The sequence below is a fragment of the Pteropus medius genome, unplaced genomic scaffold (genome assembly GCF_902729225.1).
Source record: "Pteropus medius unplaced genomic scaffold, Ma_sr-lr_union100, whole genome shotgun sequence".
Lineage (NCBI taxonomy): Eukaryota > Metazoa > Chordata > Mammalia > Chiroptera > Pteropodidae > Pteropus > Pteropus medius.
In genome coordinates, this window is record NW_024340693.1 from 4,273,259 (window position 1) to 4,280,849 (window position 7,591).

General features: G+C 57.8%; 1 protein-coding gene across 2 annotated transcripts in view; it reads right to left on the minus strand.

The window, feature by feature from the left end:
• The window catches only part of LATS2 (large tumor suppressor kinase 2), a 31,999-nt gene extending 24,938 nt beyond the window's left edge, over nt 1–7,061 (minus strand). The window contains exon 1 of one of the 2 annotated variants that reach the window (XM_039863212.1): nt 6,888–7,058. The gene's annotated coding sequence lies outside the window, so the exon portion shown is untranslated. Of the gene's footprint in view, nt 1–6,887 lie in introns of both variants that reach the window. The other variant, XM_039863227.1, reaches the window with a different exon arrangement.
• Nucleotides 7,062–7,591: the final 530 nt, after the last annotated feature.

The window sequence follows — 7,591 nt, forward strand, 5'->3', positions numbered from 1 at the left end:
GAGCAAACACCTCCGTGTGGCTATGGGGGTCACGTGGTCCCTTTGTGGGCTACAACAAGGCGCCCCCTTCCTCGTGTCAACGGGTTTGCTATGTGACCTGGCACCACGTGTCACAATCCACACACGCACACACCAGGTGAGGGGGCGGGTAAGGGCTGCATCAAATGGAGGGTGGGGACTAGGCCTCTGCGGCACAGGAGGGAAGGTAATGGCCTTGCTGCAGGTCCCAGAGGAGTGTGACCGCGTGAGCTCACCACACCCTGCACAGGGCACACGTGCCGCAGGGCCACACCCTGCACAGGGCACACATGCCGCTGCCTGTCTACTGCGGGTGGCCCAGAGCCTCCACGTGGGCTGAGCGCACCCTCATGCGTGTCTGCATGATGTGAGGCCCTCAAGTGCAGGGCGCTTGAGCAGTACGCAGCCAGAACACCTGTACGAGGTGGCCCCGTCACTAGGCCTTAGGAACTCGTGACCAGCCTCTGGAGACAGACAAGGAAACAATGATTTAAACAACCTAACAATTTAAATAACACGAGTCTAACATGATAAAGGCGACAACAAAGGACCGTCCAAAGGATGAAGGGCCCGAGATCGCACAGCAGCAGGACAGAGATGGGGTGCGGGGCCAGCCATATGTGAGAGGCGGGGCCCCCAGCTGGCAGTGTGCCCTACAGTGACCGCCGGAAGGACGGAGCCCCAGTTTCTGCATGAGCATCCGGAGCCCACGGTGGTGCCTCCTCTGAGCCGGCACTGGGACCTTCAGGAGGGCGAGTACAGGCTGGGGACCCTGGTTCAGGAGACGGCGGTTTCAGTGCCAAGAACAAAGCGTGGGCTCTGGCACCAGCTCCGTGTGAGCGGACAGGCGGCACCTCGCTGAGTGTCTCCTGCTCGCGGACAGGCCTCGCTGCCTCTGAGGAGGATGGCAGGCGACTCTGCGTGCGACTCTGCGTGCGCGCGCTCTCCTCGGGGAGAGCACGGCGCCTGGCCCACAGGGATGGCTCCTGGTGGGCTTAGGGCTGGAACCAGGACGACAGGCTCTGCTGGAAGGAGATGAGGCCCGGGCAGAGCGCCAGCGGGCTCCACGGCAAAGACGCCAAAGTGGGCGCAGGGGCGGCGGGTTCTGCGCACGCACCCAGTTAAAGCTCCTCGCTCCTCACTCCAGGAGGAGGCACACGGAGGGAGGCTCACAGCAGACTTCCCACTCCCCAGGTGGCCAGGGTGGGCTTCAGCCTGGGTGACCCGGGCTGGGTAGAGGGTCCCACCCTCCCTGCGCCCCGTGTCAGCGGCCTGTTGACTCAGAGCCCCGCTTCCCCGTGCCACCTTCCTGGGACTGCTGTGGGGCAGGGCTCACTACCTGCTCCCAGGAGCGGGTGACGTGTCACACACATCCTGCGATGCTGTGTGCCAGGAGGTGGGCGGGCAGGTGGGGGTACTGGTGGGGAGCAGGGCGCTATCAGGGGTTTCAGATTGGCACCCAAATGATCGTCCTGAGTGAGGGTTACACGTAGCGGGTCAGTAAGTCTCAGAATCACGACGCTACAACGTGGGTGGACCTGGCACTGTGCCAGGCGAAACTCACCAGACGCGCAGGCCAACCCTGCATGGCCGCACTCACATGAGGCAGCCAGTGGGCACGCCGAGAGACGGAGACCGTGAAGGGTCCCGGGCCCATCGGTGGCCGTGTGATTCCCTGAGCTTCCGTTTGGGATGGCAGACAAGTCCTGAGCACAGAACGCGGTGAGGACCGCGGCAAGGACGTGAACGTCCTTAACACCAGCAAACCACACCGGAGGACAGTTCAAAGGGTGAGTGTTACGTATATGTCGCCCTGACTTTAACGGTGAGGGCGAGGCTGCCTACCTATTCACACGCAGCCAATGGGTGTTGGACAGGGCTCCCCCTAAATACAATAAAGAGACTGGACCTCGGGACCGGGTGCTGGCGGTCGGGCCAAGTCCCCCGGCAGGGGAAGCCTGAGCTGCCGGACACACGGTCACCTGCCGCCGGGACGCTGAAACACACGTGGGGCGCCCACTCTCAGAAGTGCCGAGTGTCCCTCGGACATTCCGGTCACGAAGCTGCCCGGCGCAAGACACACAGGCGCTCCCGTGCTCAGGTCCGTCCGTGTGCCCGAAACAGAGCCCGGGTCACATGTCCTGGTTTCTTTCCCCCCAACACTTCATTATGAAAATTCTCAAACATACAGAAAGGCTGGAGAGTTACTCGTGACACCCGCACCCCCGGCACGCGGGGGCTCCTCCGTTCTCGCCACCCCTCCGGCCTTCTAGGAAGCTGGGCCAGGACGCGGGGGGTGGGGGAGATGGGGGCGGGGAGAGAGGTGCTCTGGCGCTGTCCTTTCCAGGGAATATGTCAAACGGCACCCACGGGCAAATGGCACTCTTCCCTGAGTGACCTGGAAAGGAAGAAACTTCCCTTTGGTCTCATAGAGAATGAAAGCGTTTTCTCAGCTTGAGACCTAGTGTTTTAGGCTTTATTCGGTTTGAAGACAGTGGATTTCATGGCCGAATTATGAACTTCTAAAAATTCTTCATGAGAATACTCGTCAGTCAGACTGAGGTTGCGGTTGGAAATGAGCTGCTTAGGCACACGAACACATCATTTTAATGAGGGTTAATGCACGGAGACTGTCCTCTCGTCATGAATTTTATAAATACGACCGTAAGGCCTCGCAGATGTGAACTTTAAAAAATGGGGGTATCAATCAAAATAAATCGAACTTTGGAAAATTTCTTTGGTATCATCAATTGATTTAAATATACTTTAAAAGAAACTACAAGACACTGGAGTTGTAAACCTGTAACAACTTACAAAACGAAAACACCTCATTTGCCAAATCTGGAGCTGAGAGCATTAACCCTACACTCAGTATGGGTGGCTCGTATAAAAAAGTGAGAGCAATATTTTAAGCATCTCTTAATCGGGCCCTACCAAGCCCCATTCCGATTCTCGATCCACTCCTGGAAAATACTATCAGATATTCAAGGATTTTTATTCTAGTTTCTCCTAGTGCTTCATGAACCCGCACTGGCTGCCAAACACTCATCAGCCATAAACCAACGCACCAACAGCACCTGCATCTCGGGGGACCTGCACTGATGATACACATTATCATTTTTAAAGACAGAATTTCTTGGACCTAAAATTCTAGCTATTATTTAAATCCTATCCTTACCATAATTAACTAGCAAAGATGAAACTAAGTTGAGCAGATGGGCCAGGCCGCCACCCAGACACGGGAGTGTCAGAGCCCTAAGCGGCCAGGCAGATGTACCCCGCTTCTGCCCCCAGCGCTGCGAAGGCCAGGACCCACAGACCGACCTGGGCTCCCCTCAGAACGAGGCTCTGCTGGGGAGTCTGTGCTCACAATCGCCAGGGGTCCAGCAACACTCTGAAGCAATGCATGGCCACGAGGCCCCACGGGGCTTTGAAGTGTCCCGTGTGTGCCGCGTACTGTGGTGGGCGTTATCAGATCTCACCCAGGTAAACCAGGGTCTGGCCTCTACATCGAGCCGACGTTCAGGGAAAAGGTGAACCACCACACTTTCTATTCACTTTGTGTGACATCTGCATGACACGGGGGACAGGGCGGGTCTCCTCATATCCAGCTCCAGCAGGGGTTTTCAACCTTCCAGAAAGCCCTGCCTCCTGGGCAGCGGCCCCTTCCCTCCGAGTTCCAGGGGCCCCGCCAGGGAGTCAGAACACCCACCCATGTGACACGGCACCGCTTCGCAAACGGCAAGGCTGTGCCGTCCAGAACCCTGGCGGCGCCCACTGGAAGCCTCCAGGCTCCCCCCAAACTGGACACGCAGGCGGTGGGATGTGGCAGAGGAAGTGTGAGGCTATTCCTGGGGTCTGGGACTTCCTATGACAAGGCTCAAACCAGGACGGCAGATGAACAGGCGGAGGACAAAGCTGGGGAGGGGCGGGCGGCTCTGGGGCGGTTTCTGGAGGGGGCGGGAGCCTCAGTGGGACCTAACCAGTTATCAGGCGGGAACAGCCTCAGCGGGAACAGCCTCACGCCCAAGACAAGCGCCTGGAGGCAGTGCAGCCAGACCGCCCTTCACCCTTCACCCTCCAGAGGCCGGCTCCATTCAAATGCTAACTTATGTTTTTAAGCAGACCCTTACCCCCTAATGTAGGGGCTGTGGGATCTGCACTCTACCACGTTGTCACTGTTGTAAATAAATACAAACCACTGCTACTCAGTATGAGATTTTTCATTTGTCCTCCAGAAAAAACCCATATGAATGACAAGTTGGCACAGAAGCAAAAAGAACTTAATTAATTTACAAACGACTTGTCACAATTAGGTTGACATGGTCTAGATTAGCAGTCCCCAACCTTTGTGGCACCAGGGCCAGGTGCTCCTATGAGAATCCGATGCCTGATACTGAGGCCGTGATGCTAGCTGGGGAGCAGCTGCAGATACCGATAGAGCTTCACTCGCCAGCCACTCGCCTCCTGCTGTGCGGCCCGGGTCCTAACAGGCCGTGGACTGGTACCAGTACGGGACCGTGGACTAGGGGATAGGGGATAGGGACCCCTGGTCTAGATGGTAAGTGACATACAGTGAACAGTAAGCAATGTCAAACTTCCACCCTAACTTCGGCACGACAACCATCGGTTCCAACGTTGCCTTGTTTTAATCACACTTGCAGAATGAAACTATAAATCAGATACCATCAGCCTTAAAAGAACCGGGAGCACAGCAGACTGGCAGTGAGACGCGGTGGCCCGAGCAGGCTGCGTAATGAAGCCCCATGCCACGGAGTGGCACCACACGGTGTACAGTGGGGACGCTGACCTCTGGGCTTGTCCAACTTGGAGTCTCAGTTCAGTTAAGAGAAATTGCTAAGCGACGACCTTTTTAAAAAGGAAAGTGGTTCCCAGAACTTTCTGAGGGAGGCGGTCCCGCCAGGGGCTGGCAGGCTGGCCCTGCATCCTGCTGGCCAGGTTCGTTTGCTCCCTGCTGCAGTGGATTTATAATCAAGACAAAGTAAAGGCACTGAATTTATCCTCAGTACTTCTTCAAGCCTACTGTTTTTAGAAGTCGATGGGGAATATTATTTAAAGTCTCCCATTATTATAACCAGGATATAAAAAATAAAGCAGCTTTTCAAAAATTGTTGGTCTATTTTTTTCCTGAACAAAGCAGAACACCCCCCAAAGCTTCCCCAAATCCTTCCTGGGTGTTGACTGCAAATTTATCAGCTTGCACACTCCCCCACCTCCACACACAGTGGGACTGAGGAGCCTGGGGCTCGCTATTTACAACGCAGCATTTAAAATAACAAGGCGTCTTATTGTACAAACATTCCCCTCCCACCAAAGGGAAGTCCCTCCCACCACCCCTGTGATTTGCTAAGAAAAAAAAGAAATATGTACAGCTCCAATTTACCCTTAAGTCAAAACTATTTCTAACTGGACAGAGAGGCTAGAAGAATCTCTTCCAATTCTAAAACGCCGTGACTCTAGTAATTCGCCATAATTTTGCATGACACACTCTGCTCAGATACCATTTTAAATTGCTTGATGTTTTGAGATTAAATATTCAGCAATTTTAATTTCAAAGGAATGCTGGCATACTCATTAGGAGTGCGCTATATACCGGGATAACGAGACCAAATTTTACGAGGCTGAATAACGAACGAGTCTTGTTAACTATAACTCAGAGCAGACTGTCCTGAGCTCTCTGCCTTCTTATCTCGGAACAGTTTTGTGTTACTACCTGTTACAACAGCTGCTAAAGAAAAAAAACAAAAAAGATACAAAGCACCTTAGTCTCCTAATTTGGCACTTAAAAAACGGCCACCCATCACGCGGGGGCTGAAGCTGGGATTCCACAAAATGTACAGAGCCAGACCCGTTTAGCACGCGTTCCCTAACATCGCCCCACTTACTCTCTCCGTTACCAAAGAGGGCCCTCAACCAGGAAGTCAGTTTCAACACGACGCTGTACCAAGGTCACACAGTGGTGACCTTCCATTCCCACGCAGGCACAGCCCCGTTCCCGGGGAAGACCTGGGCAGCTCCCTTTACACAGGTGCCCAGTGGCCGCGGGTCCAAGAGCACTGCTCCGCCGTGGCTTTGGACTGGTGTCCGGGAGAAGGCGTCACATATGGAACACTGTCACCTGTATCCCACGGGAGTGTGGAAAGGCCAATGTTCCCATTTAAAACTGTGTCAGCATAAGCAAACCCACAATAAAGTGTACTTCCACGGTCATGCCAGCCAAAGAGGGCTTGTCCCTAGCAGGCTCGGAGCACAGGTGTGTTCACGTGGGCGGGGTGAACCGCCCCAGGAACACATGACTGCCCGGCTGGCAAGGCCCCCCACAAGACGCTCTTCCTCACCTCCTGGCAGGTGAGGCTCCAGGGGACCTGCTGGGGAAAACGCAGACACAGCGCTCCTGAGTCCGCAGGGCAGAAGGCCCAGGCAGCAAGAGGACGGCCAGCTGTCGGCCACCGTGGTGACGGGCCGCTGGGGATATCGGTGCGGCCCTGAGGGGCGAGAGGGACATGACCGCGGGCCCTGACGGGGGTCATGGGGGGGCACGATGGCGCGGCCTGGCGGAGGTCATGAGGGGAACGACGGCGGGCTCTCAGGGGTCATGGGGGACGGCGCGGCCGTGGCAGGGTGGGGGGACATTCCTGGGCCAAGGGGGAGCCGGTCCCGGGCCGGGGCGGTCCCCCGGCGGCGCCCCCGCCCGCCTCCCCTCGCAACAAAGCGGCGCCGCCCGCCCCCACCTCCGGGCCGCCGACTCCCGGCCCGCGACCGCGACGCGGACGAGGACGGGGACGCGGAGGCCCCGGGCGGAGCCCCGGCGCACCACGGTCCCGGCCCGGCCCGCCCGCCCTGCTCACCTCGGCGCCGTCTACCGCCTCGGGGGCGCCCTGGCCCGCGGCTCCGGGGCCTCGCGCGCCGGGGGACCGGGCGCCGGTGGTGGCAGCGGCTGCTGGCCCCGCGGGGACCGGGGCGCCTCGGGCGGCGGCGCGGACGGCGGCGGCTCCATCTTCGCGGGCGCTCGCGCCGCCGCTCGGACGCGCAGACCCAAGTGGGACATTCGCTACATTGTTGGCATTCCACGGGCGTCACGTGACCCCGCCGCGTCACGCTCGGCCGCCGGCCCGCCCGGCGCTCGGCCCGCCCCGCCCGCCGCTTCCTGGTCCCGCCGCCACCTGCGGCCCGGGCCGCTGTCACCGCCCCGTCGCGCTGCCCCCACGGCACTAATTCCGAGTTGCTCACTGTCCCTCGAGCCAGTGTCCTCTCTAGCGTCTCACACCGGCCTTGGTGCAGACAAGTTAACAGCCCTGGAAGATACCCAGTCGGGGCCAGCTGCCAAAGAGAGGGCAGCGACGGACAGACAGCGGCCGGCTATGGAATGGAGTCACAGAGAAGCACGTCAAACACACATCCAAATGGAATCGGTTTAACTTAGTCACACCTGGTCCCTCACGGTTTGTGTACCTAACGGCAGCGATGTGTGCCAGCAAGTGACATCTCAGCCGCTGGACAGTCTCTGCCCTGGGGGCGAGGCCTTTGGTACCAGCGCTTGGGCAGGGGCTGT